Here is a 16,323-nt window from a genome sequence, read left to right as displayed (position 1 = left end):
GTGGAGCTGGCAATTATCCTGCATGTCTGCCCCCCTGATGCTGCACTTTGATTGTTGCCTCCCTCCACTGACATCAAAACATCCGGAGAAAGGGAAAAAAAATATAGTTTCATTTTTTCTTTTCTTTCCAAAATAATCCTAATGAAATGAACTTGTAAAAGAGAGGAAATCATTTACTTCTTATGCTCATTTCTCCTAGGCTCCCACTTGCTTAGCCTCATTTAAACTTTGTATCAGCTTATGACATCCGGTGAAAGTACACTACAGCTTATTAAAATTTAAAGCTGTTACTCCAAGGGAAAATACTGAAAGCTCTTTGATGGATTAGCCAAGCCAGCAGGATGTGGCTTCCATGTTGTATCATTTTGATGGCACAGCCCACTTGGGCATCTTTATGAAATAAAGCTTCCCCGTTGCTTTCAGCTTGCTACAGATTTTGTTCTGCTGTGTTCTACCCCAGAACTGCAGGCATTTTACAGCAAATTAGGAGGGCATCACGTGCTAACTCTGTAAAATACAGAACTGTATTTAAGCTGAAGAAAACGTGGAAGTAAAAAAATAACATATACGGCATTCATTTCAGATGAGTTAAAGAGCTGAATGCTACCATAGAATTGTAGAATTACAGAAACTGTAAGGTTGGAGGAGACCACTAAGGTCATCCAGTCCAACTATCAGCCCACCCCCACCATGCCCACTGACCACATCCCACAGTGCCACATCTCCATGTTTCCTGAACACCCCTGGGATGGTGAATCCTCCCTCCCTGTGCAGCCTATGCCAGTGCCTCTCTGCTCTTCCTGAGAAGAAATTGTTCCTAGCACCCAAACTGAATGTCCCCTGGTGCAACTTCAGCCCTTATCTCCTGTCCCATCATTAGTCACTTGAGAAAAGGGGCTGATGCTCAGCTCCTTGCAACCTCCTTCTAGGCAGCTGTAGAGAATAATGCATTTGTTCCCACAGGAAGGGAGGGTTGTGAGAATCACAGGACCCCTAGGAACAGTGAATGGGACCAGTACCATCACACATGCAGGAGGGCAGAGCAGCACCTTACTTCTTTCAAACAAAGTTTGCACTGGAAACTTCCCAATACAGTGCTGCTCATAGGATGAGGCTTTGCTACAGCTTCCTATTACTCATCCATTCAGGTGGGAGCTTCTCCCTAATTCTTCCCAAAGTCCACTTGGGAAACGCACCTGGATGGAGAGTGTTCACGGTGAAGGATCTCTGGGGCCATCCTCGGCTTGTGACTACCAGCTCCGATAACATCAGTTCCCTTGCACTCCTTGAACCACTGACAGCTTTTGATTGTTTACAATGCACTTCTTATCCACCAGGAAATGGAAAAGCTCTTTGCTTGGACTGATTTGGAAAAATCTTGGTTACCTGAACTCAGGCACAAGGCAGCTTTGCCACTAGGAGCATTGCTACCTGGAGAGATCAGTCCCAGAGAAACCCATCACTTCAATGCCACGGTGTGCCTGTCATACTGCTTCTATCCTCAAAACCCTGGGAACAGGTTAAGAGCTCCTACAGCTGTCCTGGGTGTAAAACACATGTTATAACATGAGCCTGCTGCAGGGCTGTACCTGGTACTGCACGTGGCTTTTAACTCAAAGTGACAGGACCCCCTGGCCTACTCTTACATGGGTTGTACAGCCTCCTCCATCACAGGTTTCCTGCCAAAAAACACCCATAGAGTGGAAGGGACAGAGCTTCCTGGGGTTCTCCTTCATCCTGTGGGAAGGCAAAGGGAAGGGAGTGTTGTAGTGCAGCAGCAGGATGACAGTCACAGCTGGGAGCATGCTTCCCATATGCTGGCACCATATGGTGACTGCCATGTCACAAGGTCAGCGTGCCTATGTGCTTTCTGTAAATGTGTTTAAAGAGAGAAACCACAGAAGAGCTGTTTGCATATTTTGGCAGTACCACTCAGTAATTACCAAGGGCAGGCAAAGTGTCTGCTCCCCACTCCCACCTTGGCTTCCCAAGCTCTCCCAGCTCAGGGACCCAGAGCTCTTACAGGGCTGCAAGCAGAGGTGCAAGAACTCTGGCATGAAGCAAATGTTTTGCCCTTGGCTTTCCTCAAACCGACCCAGGTAGGACAACTGCTCCCAGAGGGTTCAGTCCCATCATTTCATGTTTCAGAGCCCTTCACCTGAGGCAGGTAGGGATCTTTCTCTACAAGAAGTACATTTGTGAGTAGGCAGCCGGGGATGGCTGGGGAGGTGCTGGTAGTGAGGCCCCTGGCTGCGGGCTGGCCCCGAACAACAGGGCATTGTCCCTGTCTGCAGGAAACCCGGCCCCATGATACAGAGCAGGACAAAGGCCCGATTTTGCTCTGCAAAGGAGCTGGAAGCCAGAAAGGGGCCTGGGGCTGCGAAGCCATGCTCCCAGCTTGGTACACGTGGGTTGCGTGCAGCAGGCTCTGGGTGATGGGGGGAGACCTGTGGGACACACCAGTGAGCCCAGGGACAGGGTGGTGTGGGTGGCATGCTTCTCATGGGATGAGTCAGGGAAAGGCTCCATATGCTCTGCAGCCAGGTGTGAATGTGCCCATTAAGGGTTTTTAACATTGAAGTTAAAGCCTTCCACAACAGCAGAAAGCAAACGGTTGAAATTAAGACGATAAAGGAAAAAAATTTGGCAGTGTCTGTGGGAAGGTGGGAACTGAGAGCAACAGATCACTGCATACATCTCAGTGACAGGGAGGACACACAAGCATCTGCCCTGGAGCCAGTCCTGAAACTACAGTGAGAAAAGCTTTGTTCCAACAGGTAATGATGTCCTGGACAGGCTGAACTTGATAAGGAGAAGCCCCATAGTCTCTCACACTGCTGGCCATATGGACATGGGCAGAGGAGCAGGAGGTGATTTGACATATGGGGCTCTCTGCAGGAGGAATTGCCCACACAGCCAGAAGCGCAGCCTCGTGGTGGGTGCTCATTAAGGACTCTGCTGCAGGTGCTTCCCCTACTCAAGTCCAGGCATCCATGTGAGACAAACCAGTCTGGCTGACACCAGTTTTGATCCTGACATGTGGGATTACAAGACAGTGCATTGCTGTTGTGTCAGATACCATTGCATTAGCAATCCAGCAAGCGTAGGTGAGTGGGAGATGAAGCCCATTAGCTACAGCATTTGTGTTGGTATTTCCTTACCATACACTGCTAGTAGTTCCACTTATGCCTTCAGCCCCACTGCTGCACAGCAAACACGTGAAGATATGGGAGTTCTCTATTTCCACTCATCAGACTTTTTTTTTTTCTCTTCCCTTCTCTGCCCTTAGAAGAAAGTTCAAGAAAGGCTCTGGAAGCTGAGACAGAGCTGATGTCAGACTTAGATTTTGCTTTTGCCTGTGTGATTAACTGCAAGGTTGTTTTACTGCAGTGTGCACTGCAAAGGATTTATAAAACTGATAGCAACTCAGCTCACACTGAGGCACTGTCTTTTGCTATCATGGAGAAAGATTGGGTTGCATCTGCACAGCAGGCTTCCAGCCAGCTGATTCTGCAGAACTAGAGATGCTCTGGCTGCGGGTTGCTGTGGCACTGATTTCCAAAAGGTTTCTCCCAGCAATGCAGTCACAGTGTCGTTAGTTACATAGTGCATATTCCCAAAAAGGAATTTTCTATTTTTGTTTCCTTCCTCCAGCAGAGGATTCCCTCTAAATTAACTGCAGAAGAAAACTTGCGACAGAATCAGAGGCAGAGAGGGAAGAAAGCGTGGAGGTCAGGCCTTCTGAGTCAGATGGGCTACTGCTCACCAGCTAATGGAGGGTATTTTGTCCACCACTTCCCTGGAGAAAATAAGCTGTGGTTCTATAGAAAATGGTATGGGATTACCAGAGATTCTACTTGAAATGCTCTCACTCAGCTGCCCTGCTTGCACTGCATACAGTGGGTGAGGCCAGCATAAACTGTTGTAAGGGGAACCAGAGTCAAACAAGTTCATGGGAGAAACGAGCCTCACATTTTTGGAAGTAAGGATGACAAACCACTGGGACAAACTACAGAGGAAGTGGTGGAGTTTCCCTCTCCTTCAAGTCAAGAACTGTTGCTGTCAAGCGCAAGTTGTGGGGGTTGGCTTGGGAATAACCAGATCAGATTGTCACACCTTAAGGACTATGAAACCACATTCATGATCTGGAGATGCAGGGATCACACGGCTGTCCCATCTTTAGGCACACAGGTCAATACGTATTAGCAGCTTGCTGTGTGGTAACTGCAAATAAGCCATGTTTGTAATAGTTTAGACTTGCCCTTCTGTCACTGTGAAATGAGCACATCCTCTAATGGGTTAAGCCAGTGTGCTCCCCTGGGAATGCAGCTCCTCCATGGCTACAGCCATGGAAACATGGGAAAAGCCCCATGTGGGCTCCTCCTGAGTACCTGCAACACCAGCTGTAAACTAGATAAATATTTTTCGGTCAAATTTGTAACATGCCATCAAAACAGGCGACCCTTGAAACGACAAGTGAGAAAGGAGAGTGTGAAGGAATGCTCAGCAACTACAGTGAACCCACAAAAAAGATCTACATGCTTACAGAAAAGGAATGGAGGAGGAGAAGGAGCAGAGCTGCCTGGTGGGGCTGTGTGCTGGGTGGGTAGCAGTGACTCCCCCAACTCTGGTCCTCATGTCTCTGAGGCCCCACCTCCCAGTTACCTGTATCTCTTGGTTCCCCAATCTCCTTTTCCCCTGCAGAGCTGGATACTCAGACAACATAGAAAAACACAAATAAATTTGATCTACTTTATCTGCTGTGGTTGCAGCACACTTGAGACTGGCAGCTGTTACAACAGCCTCAGAAACACAGCTCCAGTTTCACACAGAACACACTCCTCAGCTTCTCTTTACTTTCCTTGAATGAAATGGGTAGAAAGAGGGAATTCAGGTCTTCTCTGCAGAGTAAGAGAAACTGTGCTTGTGCACTGAAGGCAAACAACTGTGTTTGTGCATCCAGCTAAGCACTGACCATAAGGGATGCTTAGGGCTTGTGCAGCTCTCAGGGGTGCTTTGTACTCTCTGTGAGCCCAGAGTGGAACTTTTCAAGTAGTGAAAAGAGCCAGAGATAACACGATAAGAAAAGCAGAGTGTCATCATGTCCCTGATCCCACAATTGCAATCTCAGATAGCAATTCCCATTGCTTTCATCAGTTGTCTCCAGCAAGAGGAGCAATGCCGGATCCAGCCCAGTGTGTGCGATGCAATCAGTGGTTCATTGTCACAGAGCTGGGAATTACTGCCAGCATTAACACCCCCAGCCACCCACATGCTTTTATTCTACACCATCACGCACTCCAGAGAGTTGCTCCTCACTGCTACATGTGGCTCAAATCATGGCCACAAGGCCCTGGCACAGTATACCTGGCTCCAGGTGCCCTCCTACCACACCATGGGGCTCACCCAGCCCAAAAACAAGCAGTGGGGCTCAGCAGACAGGCATGGAGTTAGTCAGCAGGTCCCTCCATCTGTTTGTCTGATCTCAGGTGTGTTGCAAGATGGCAGCAGGGTGGGAGCGTGTGTTTCATCACCCACCCACCCTGTCTTTTCTTCCCCCAGCCCCAACACCTGCAGCAGCTCTGGGAGCACCCAGCAGGAGCTCCTTTGTATACACATCATGTATTTACCCTCACAGCCTGGGTGGGTGCTGCATGCCCCTCTGTGCATAGGAACCTCTGGTCTACATCACCTCCTGGAGCCCCCTTGTCTTTCCATAGGAAAACATTTTTCACACATCTACCCTTTGTTTCTCCCTTTGCTCTCCTCCTGGATCTGATAAAAGCCTCATTATAGTAATTAATTGGCTGAAGAAATGCAGCACCAAAGAACCCAAAACACAAGTAGGCATAATGTTCACTGTCAGAAATTCCTGTGCCAGGAGGCAGGCATTGCTGAGATCAGAGTTTTCCTGTACTGTGGGAGTCTCCACTGCTGATATCCTCCTCTGCTCATGTTGGTTTATGTTTAGAGGCAGGGTGAGAAGGGAGGTTGCTTGAGGCCGGCAATCCAGAGGTTCCCTTCTGGAATCCCAAACAAACTATCTGCCTAGGGTTGTCTGAGATCTCTTTGAAGCCTCAGGACCCTGTGAAGATCTCTCAGATTCCCCCCTGCTTAGCAAAGCTTGGTGGAAACAGTACAGTGGAGCACTGCAAAAGCCATGTCCCTCCATGCGTCTCTCCTCAATGTGGCAGTATACAGAAATGAGATACTTTGTGCCCCCTCACATCATGCTGCTATCTTCCCAGAGCAGCTCTCCACTCAGCACGGACAGCTTGTGCAGCTTCCCGACAGCCCAGCTGCAAGAATGTTCTGGTTTCATAAAGAACTGAGAAAAATCAGAGGAGCGGAACCACAGAGGAATCAACACTTGCTCAAAGAATGGGACCAGGGAGGTAAACAAGGGACCTGGCGCTGGGAGAGGAGGCACAGCCTGGTAGATGTGGGCCACAGTACCAACACTGTGGGGCTCAGGTGATGTGAGACATCTAAAACAGAGCACAGCCACTCAAAAAGCCTGCCCGGCTGCGTCCTCCTTTCTATTTCAATACTGTTTTAATACCACTGAGGCAACCAGATCTAACAAGTGAGATGTTTCAGTTCCCATTCTTTCCTTAAGGTTTGATGGTGTCCTGGGTATTCTCATGCTCCCCAAAATGATGGAAAGAGAGAATAACCTTGGAGCTTTCAGAACTTTGCAAAGTGCAGCATGGCCACAATAGCTCCAGGGCCAGAGAAGTCAGGAAGGAGCTGGTTCAGTCAAACACCAGATCTACCATGGTGGAGGACCCCCAAGACTTTATGGTCACTGCCTTCACCTGGCCCCCAGCTCGCATGGGAAGCCCCAGTCTGGGCCAGTGCTGAGCTGGATGATTCCAGGTCCTTCCCCTCTATCCCAAATTTATCCACATAGAATCATTAAGGTTAGAAAAGACCACTAAGGTCAACTAGTCCAACTACCAGCCCATCCTCACCATGCCCACTAAGCCGCATCACTCAGTGCAACATCTACTCTTTTCTTGAGCACCTCCAGGGACAGTCACTTCTCTTCATGGTGGGGGGCATTCATCCCTTTCTCAGCTCCTACACAATCACCATGCACATCCCTAGGGTGGACAGTATCACCAGTGAGCTACAAGCACCCAGTCCAGGTTTTGTGGCTCTAATTGGCAACAGATGAAGCCAGACTGTTTCCTGAGATACAAGAGTTTTAACAATCCCTAAAGCCTCTTAGACAGCAGCAATACCCTAAATGGAAGCTTTATTCTCCCTACCACTCAACAGAGCTGGCATTCAGACATGAAATGCCGGAATTCTTACTCTGGAGCCCTTCTTGGCGCTGAGAATCCTCCCCACAGGCCTGCGGTGTCTGCAGAGACATGGCCATGCAATGAGCTGCAGGGGATGGGATGGCCCCAACCAGAGAACTGCTAGCTGGACTCTGAGCCCCACATGATCTTCCCCATTCACAAAGGCTTTGCTGAGCAGGGACAGCAACCCACATTGCAACATCCCTGGTGCATGAGGCAGTTCCAGGGGCAGGGATGGAATCCCAGAGAACAACTCTCAGTGTGCCAGGATGTTTTGCTCTCTAGGAAGCCAGAAGATTCCCTGAAATTGCAAGACAAGATCCAACACACTGCCTGCCCCTGCCTCATGAGTGATGGGGCTGCAGGAGCAGCACTGGGCTCACTGCAGTCACCCCTCCATGTGTTGCACAGCTCCCATTGCTGTCTCCTATCTCCATCCTGGATGAGATGGAGGCTGCCAGGGCTTCATGTGAACTCCTGGATCTCCTCTCAGCACCAGGTCCTGTGTGGAGCTCACTGCAAAGCCAGTGCAGCCTTACTGCTGTGGGATTTAAAAAGAAAGGAAGGGGGAAAAAAAAGGAAAAAAAAAAAAAAAAGAAAAAGAAAATGCTGCCTGGCCAGTCTAACTGCATTTGGTTGATCTGATTTCAGGCGTCTGCTAAGACACAGCATGCTTATTTATCATAATCAGCTTACTGCACAAGGACAGTGTTAACTAGGCTTTACTGGATTAAAACCTGCCAACTAATTCATAGCACCTCACTGGCCAGTGGGAGTGGGCCAGCCCTCTGTGCTTTGTTCAAAACATGTTTGCTGCAGTCAGATGGAGGGGAGCACCTGGGGGAGGTGGAAGGGTACAAAGGCCCTATTGATCCATGAGCATTACCAGTGATCCTGCAGAGAAAGAGCACAGGAAATAAAGGGGCTCGCAGTCTAAGTGCAGACAGGTTAACATAGAGCAAAGTCTTAAAAGCACTGAACACAAAGGCTGTGTGGTGACACGTTCCCTCTCATTCAGGCTGCTCACGGCTCTCTTTCTGACATCACCAGCAACAGGGTTTCATGGCAGTTGCAAAATTCAAACTAAACAGGAATCTGCAGATAAGCCACGTTGTTAAACCAGCCTAGAGGTGCTAATATAGACGGATATGTTGAGGGGCTGGGGATAAAATCATGCAATATTTGTTTTAGACATCCCAGAGAACAAATATTAACTATAGTGGAGCCACATCAGATAATACTGAGCAAGCAAGAAAACAGAATTTCACCCAAATTCACAGAATAAGATGCAGAAATGAAGTTATACTTTCCTACAAACAAACAAACAAAAACATAAGAGAAATCCACAAGGTGCAATAAGGCTGGAAACCTCAGTGTCCCTAAGAATGCCCCAGAGCAGGCCCATGTTTCTCTGGCACCTGGACCATCACACATGCTGCATCCACTCAACCAGGATTTGTCTATCTGGAGCCCCTGTAATGCACAAAGCACCCAATCTAAATATTTAAGGTACTGGGGAGGAAATTGCTCTATAGAGAATTGTTCTACACTACAGTAAACGTTTATCAGAAGTCCTCGGATCATTCAAGATGAGCTCCTGACAAGGACCTGATATTTCTAAGCCACCCTTAAGTGCTAAAAAACACATGCTTATTAAACAACCCAACTCATTCCAATCCAGATGCCTTCCTGCTCCTGTACCCATAGGCATTATCTCATCCATCCTTCCCAGAGAAGCAGAAAACAGACCAGCACATGAAGGAAGATGCAGCCTTGCAGGGAGATCTGTGCTGAATTCCCCTTGCCCAGCCCTATTACTTTGCCACCCACCACACAACCTCTCATTGCTGTGGAGCCCTGGAATCCTGTATTTAACTACATGCTCCTCACAGCCCAGCTGGTAGGTTCTCAATTAATAGGTTCTCAGTTAGCTCATGGGGGGCTCCCCCAGCCCAGCCACATCACTGCAGCTGCTCTGATGGAAGACACCTGCAAAGTGTGTCTTCTGCAGTCCTCGACAGAAGAGGGAAATGAGAACACCAGGTCACCCTTTGCATGAAAACCCCATTCTGGGGGAACAGGGGAAGTGGTTGACTTGAACTTTTGCATTTTTGAGGTTGGCAGAGCTGACACTGGTGCACAGCACATTTCGTAATGCAGCACAGGCAGAACCAGGTGTTGGCTGTAAGCTTCTCCTTCCTCCAGATGAGCCTCCACCACCGAAACAGGAGGATGAGCTTTGATTTCCCAGAAACACCTACACCCTTACAGCCAGGCAGGAGCTGTGCTTGTCTCATGGATGGAGCTGCTGCAGCTGTGCTGGCTCTGCCATGGCCCCTACCTACATCCCATAATTCCATGCCTGCTGGCTTTCCATTCCCTGTGCTATAGTAACCCTCCATCCCAGACAAGATAAATGGATGTAGATGGACTGTAGCAAAAATAAATAAATAAATAAAATAAAATAAAGGTGCTAAATGGCCAAAAAATAGGGCTGGGAATCATTAAAACACCTCTGTGGACCTGCAAGGTGATGCACCAACATCCCTGTGTGGCCAGTTCAGTTCTTCCACAGGTCAGTGCTGCTTCTCTCAGTGCTGGCACTCACCAGGAGGAGGTGTGTAGGAAATAGCAGATGGCAGGATCATAGCCAGACGTTAATCCCTCCTATTACACCGTTCCTGTTAACCCACTTTGGCAAGTTGCATGTTTCAAAGAGCTACTGGCTGCAGTTACAGACAGGCAGTGTGAGCGCTGAGCATTTATCATTAGGTTCCCACCTGGGGCCAAGCCCTGTTGGGTGGGCCTCTGTCACAGCAGATTAAGCAGGCTCTTCTGCTCTTCCTGATTGTGCTGCTGCTTCATTTGCACAAGAGCAGTGCGCCTCTGGCTGCTTGCTGGGGTTGGGATGGCATGGCATGGGATGGCATGTCATGGTATGGCTTGGCATGTCCATCATTGTGACACACCTGGTTGGAGCACAGAGGCCGGACCAGTGCAGTTCTCTTCAGCTGGTTATATGCACGTGGTCTTCTCCCCTCCCTCTATATCAGTTTCCCTATCTATGCAAAGGGGCAGTCTCAGAGTTTTCAGTCTGTGAACTTTTAGTTCTGGGGCACTGTGGCATCACACCCCAAGACTGGTCTCCTACATGCACTGGTCCTACAGAGGCGTGGGAAGGATTCATCACCTAGACATGTAAGAGGATGAGGGTTGTTATGATTAACCTTTCTCTGATGTGGAAATATGAAGGGACTCCAGTCTTTGGCCAGACTGGCAGGAAGCCAGATGCTAGATAAACACTGACCCAAAAGACCATTTCTGTCTTAAGGCTTTCATAACCCAGGATGCTCTGCAGAAATCTTGTACACAGCAGTGGAGAATCCAAAGGGATGGTGGAGTGCTTGTACGTGAACGTGAAGAATATTCGGGGCTATTGCCAAGATGACTTTGCATCACAGTGTGAGGAGTTTGTGGTAGCTTGTAATGCCTGTGTAGGATGGATCCAGCATCCTCCACAAGCTGGGTGGTGCAGGCCGGGATTCCCAGTGCACTCACAATACAAAGCTCTACCTCACCCTCCAGCAAACCCCGGTGAGCATCCGCCTCTCGCAGAACACGCTCAGCCAGCTCAGCCCTCACACTGCAGCCCTGTGACCCCATCCCAGGCAGCCCACAGCTGGCACACAGCCACGCTTCCCCCCAGGTGGAAGCTACGTGGGGCACTTTGAGCTCCCCTTAGCCCACATGCCAAAGCAGAAGGACAAAGACTACTATGTGAGCAGAGAAAAGGCAGATGGAAAAATGTTTCTTCATCCACGGCATCACTTGGGGTTGACCCAGTGTTATGCACAGCAGGGCTCAGTTGTTAGGGTTTCTCCGGTGTACTTTAAAAAAAATCCCTTAATTACACATGAGAAGAGAATAGAGACAGGAAGGCTTCAGCATAGGAAATTCCAAACCACTTCAGCTTCTCAGTTGCACAGAAACTCCTTGGACTCTAAAAACCCATCTGCCAAAGCTTGTGTGGCACTGCAGGCGATGGGTGCTGTTCCCCTCTCCCTGCTGTGCAGGGCTTTCCCGGGATGCAGCAGGCCAGCTGGATGCCCGCTCAGTCACTCCATCACTGCTGTCAGATATTTGTTGGGGTTTTTTAAATAAACAAGGCAATGATTCATGAGCTCTGTTACCTGCTGCATGATGTTTGCAGAGAGGGTGGACTGGCTGTCAGACCAGGGCTTTGTTACCAAATCTGCCTTCAGTTTGGGATAATTTTTATCTGTCTCTGAGCAAGTCACTCCTTTGTCCAACTTCCCTTTGATTTAATGGGTTAGATCACCTCACACTATCTCCTTCTGGGCACCAGTCCTCACAAACTGTCCCACTACCTTCCTTTTTCAAATGGAAGGTAGAACAGGGAGCAAGAATGAATGTCCCTCCCTTTCTAAAATGTCATAAAGCCGCTTAACTCTACTCCTTGGAGAGCAGAGAGCTGCTTACCTGTAAAAAAGTGCTATGATGGAGCAGGCGAAGGCAGAGGACAATTTGGCAAAAGGTGTTACTAAAAATGTGTCTTCTAATGGCTGGCAATTAGCTCAGGAAGGTGATGTGAGATCACTTGTCCCGATTCAAGGGACCTGAGCAGAGATTTTAGCAATGCTCCAAACATCCTCTCAGCAGAGGAAGCCCTGTTCATTAATAACCTAGAGAACATAAAAGCCTTTTGCTTGTCTTTAGATGGGGTGGAGAACAAAAGTTGTTCCAGTTGTATAAGCAGGATCCCAAGATAGCTATTTTTTCCATAAGGAAATATGCAAGTTCAAGGCTTTTATTTTTAATACAGAAGGAGCCTAGGACTATTTGTCATAGTGTCAGATGAGAACAGCCACCCTCAGGAGAACGGGGCTCCCTCCAGCTCTGTATCACAATTCTGGGCTACAGAATGCTGATCCATTTAGGCCAGCTCTCTTCAGCTGCTGCCTTGGATAGGAAGTGAAATAGGTCAATACAGAGAAACTAATGAAAATCCCACCCTTCATTAACATTTGCTTATGATATTGGCTCATCCTGAGTCATGACATAACTCTACCTGGTAACCCACATATTGTGCACAGGATATGTTTGCACTGCAATCAAAGAAACGATCATGGAGATGTTTACAGCAACCAGACGTTATATAATAGCTGTGGCCAGTCTTACTGGCTACATTGGTCACACAATTTAATATTTTCATGCTGATAACATAAGAGTAACAGGAAGCAAGCAAACCCACAGAAGTCCAGTCCACAAAAATCCTTCCAAACAAACTGACACTGATGCTGCTCTTCCACCTCAAAACTTCCTCCTGCGTCTCTCACCAGGGAATCCAGAGCACACGTTGGGAGCATCTCTGACCACGCTTCTAAAGTATTTAGGTGCAGAGAGACAAAGCAGGCTTTCCAGACAGAGTTTCCAAAGCACATTCCAGGTTAAGAAATCAATACGGACATTTTAAGTTCCCAGCGAGAGTGGGAGCCATCTTTTCCATCATGGGAGTGGGAGTCATCTTCTGCCATTGCCTGACCGGTATTCAGGAGCTGGTCTTCTCCTGTTATCCAAGCTCCTAAGCCAAGGTCCCTCAGGAGATGGCCTATCCCACCTCAGGGTGACAGCTGAGAGGTTAAGGTGGGATAACATTTATAGGCATCTCTTGCCCACCCAAGCATCCTGTGAAAACCTCCACCTGCTCATTATGGGTTGCAGGAAATGAAACTGGGAAATCCTAATGACAACTGTAAAGTGGAGTTTTTCCACTCAAAGTTTGATCTATTATTGTAATGAACATTGCATCCTGTGACAGGAAGGTAGAAAAATAACAGGAAGGATTCCAAGGAGAAGAGGACAAACCTGCAGTCTGAGAGAATGGGGCAAAGAAAGTCTTTGCAAGCTCATCAGCTTCGGACAAAAAATGGCTCTCAGCTCACCCCCCATAATGTGATTTGTGTGCTGTTCAGAGCAATCATTAGACAAGGCAGTTAGCTGGCTCTGTTATGTATTATGCTACAGGTGCAAGGTCTGGCATCCCACATAATTGCTGCATAGATCTCGATTTAGCTTATCATCATTTTTTACATAAGCTTTCAAATGGAGAAGAGGAGCTCAGCGGTTGCCCTGTGCTGGGCTTTGGCTGTGATCCCTGGGCTGGGGAAGGGCTGAGGCTGGCCACAGAGCTGAGCAGTGCTGCACCCAGCTGCAGAGCCGGGCCCAGAGTTTGGGAGAAGAAAACCATCTTGTCACTGGGAAACTGATCCTGATCACCTACTTGCATAGTTCTCGGAGGGCACCTTCCCCCCGCTGTCCCTGGACTCCCAGCAGCACGGTCCAGCCCTGATGGCTGCAGCTCAGGGCAGTGTGTCACGGCGTCCCACTGACCGCGGCTCACTGCCCCGGCAGAGTGACCCACACCTCCTGCCAGCCCGGAGCGATCCCTACCCCATCATTAAAGCCGCTGCGGGGTGGGGCGTGGGGCGGAACCGCCGGGCGAGAAAGAAAACCAGGGCACCGAAACCGGGCTGGTGGCCTTTGAGTGCTGTGGTCCCATTGAACAGCAGGAACACAGTGCTGACTGAGGTGACTCACCAGAGCTGGACACAGCTGTGTTGGTCAGTGTCAAGAGCAGGGCAGTGTCATCCTTCGTGGTGCTGCGTGTTCAGTAGTTCAGCTTTCAATCAAGCAGACATCTGTGGGCACTCACAAACAGCTCTCAGGTGTCTGGGATGCTGAGAGTCAATGAGCAGATGATGGGCATCTTGATGGCCAGCTGTGCTGGAAAAAAGAGCATCAGTTTGTGTTTTAGCTCTTAGGCGTTCACTGTAAACAATGTAAATTTTACCTTTTCTATCTTTCCAGACAATCAGATATAAATGACCTGGCCTGAAGCTTCACTGCCAGTTAAGGCTGTCAGCAGATGTCACACACAGCAGAATCTACCCTTGGTTCATGGGTTATCATGTCACCTGTCTTAATGCCCCTCACACACACACACTATACTGACATCACTGCAGCTTTGTGAGTGGTAGAATAACATGTCTAGGGGCTTGTCTAAAATCAGTGCTGGTCTGTCAGTTCTGCTGCTCCTTGGGCAGCAACAGGAGCTGCTGTTGGCAGCAGAGTCCCTAAACACAAGGGACTGGTGAGGCACACCAGGGTATAGAGTCAGTCTTGAGATCCTGTGAAGAAGAGTGGCCACAGAAGCCCAGGGGAAACAATGGAGTTATTGGGATGTGTTAGTGGTGCTGAGTTCGTGTCTGTATGCACCAAACTGTCCCCTCCAAATCCAACGCTGTGATGGACCCAGGAGAGTTTGGATCTATGCCAAAGGGCACACAGCTTCCCAAGAGGTCGAGTCTTCCTTGCTTGCAGTTTGTCTTCTTGTAAAAGGGAAGTTATTTCTAGATTACCTACGAAATGAGTCACTGCCCCGTTGCTGCTCCAGGAAAAGGAAAAAATATATACATATAATAGAAACAGTAAGGAATAAAAAGTCCCGAGCAGCAGCTCTGAGAGACAAAATATCAAAACAAAATATCATCAGGAAGGGTCTCAGTTCTTTCAAACAAGGGCCTTAATTTTGCTCCCTGGGGGTAGTGAAAAAAATATTGCTTACACTTTCATGGCTCCTGCATGGCTGACTCACCTCTGATACACACATCATGGGACAGAGAAAAAATAATATTTCCCATCTAGCATGAGGCTTCACTGCAGGCATTCCCAAAGCACTTGGCTACTTTTTGGGTAGGCTCTGAAGGGTGGTTACAGGCTGGAACTTGACCCAGCAGCATTTCTGGAGAGCAAGACATGGACACCAGCAGCTGAGATACATACTGCTCATCTTGGACATGTTTGATGTACAGAACCAACAAAACCCAGCACATTGCTCTCTCTTGCACCTGCTCCCATCCCTGTATGCAGTGCTAATGTAAGGCCAAAAAAGTTTGAGGGCAGCTAGGATGGTCAATTTGAAGTTCTCTGAATTCCTTCACCAGTCTCATTTTGAAATCCATGTTGGTAACATTGAGCACGGGTGATACAATCAACAAGTTGACATTTTGAGCAACCTACAGGTTTCACTGGAATCTAACAAATTTCCAAGCACTGCCCTGGAAACCTTTGTGCAGTGCTTAGCAAAACAGGCAGGGCCTTTTTCATGTTACTGAAAGGCACCAGAACTGTGTTAACATATGGAAAGCAACACAGCAGTGTACTGCTTCCTTTGTATATGATGGGCCAAGTTAGCTGGATCAGTACCACATCACACAGGAATCAGTGCACCCTATGGCTCTGCATGCCTTTCCCAAGAAACAACCATCCCACTCCAACAACCTGAAGGTTTCTAGGATGGACAGGGCTTCCTCATCACCACTGAGCACAATTCTGCATTGAAAACTTCCATACAATGAGGGAACTGCAAATGAGCTTGGGGAAGATGGTGATTTTTCAAGCAGGGGGTTGTACTTGTCAGGGTCAGGCTGCCAATGCCAGCCAACCTGCCTGGTCTCACTTAAAAACAGACCAAGGGCCATAGCTTGGCATCCTGTCTGCTGAGAGCAGCCAGCAGCAGATACCTAAGGCAGATATAAACCCCAGGAAAGCCTGTAGTCACACTTCCCCAGAAATACCAGATATTTCCTGAGCCAAAGATGGTATCTCTGTATTTAAGAGCTCTTGGTGGATTTTTCATTCTGCGCTGTGTGCAGAACAAGTTTGGAGAAAAAATGCATCTGCTGTTGTTTGCTCTAAAAACTGCTACCTGATAGTTTCACCTGAGTCTCCTTCATTGTCATTCTAGTGCCATTGCTTCCTCATTGCCATTCCTGTGCCCCCCAAGATGTGACAGACCTCTGTCATACAACTGGTGTGACAGGTCCTGGAGATCCATCCTGGACCTTACTAACTTGTCTCTTTGTACAGAAGCTGCTTTGCGCAGCTTTGCCAGTTCTCCTACAATCCAACAAGCAGCCTTCACAAAGTCAAG

The sequence above is a fragment of the Excalfactoria chinensis genome, chromosome 6 (genome assembly GCF_039878825.1).
Source record: "Excalfactoria chinensis isolate bCotChi1 chromosome 6, bCotChi1.hap2, whole genome shotgun sequence".
Classification (NCBI taxonomy): Eukaryota; Metazoa; Chordata; class Aves; order Galliformes; family Phasianidae; genus Excalfactoria; species Excalfactoria chinensis.
Note: the sequence above shows the minus strand (reverse complement) of the source record.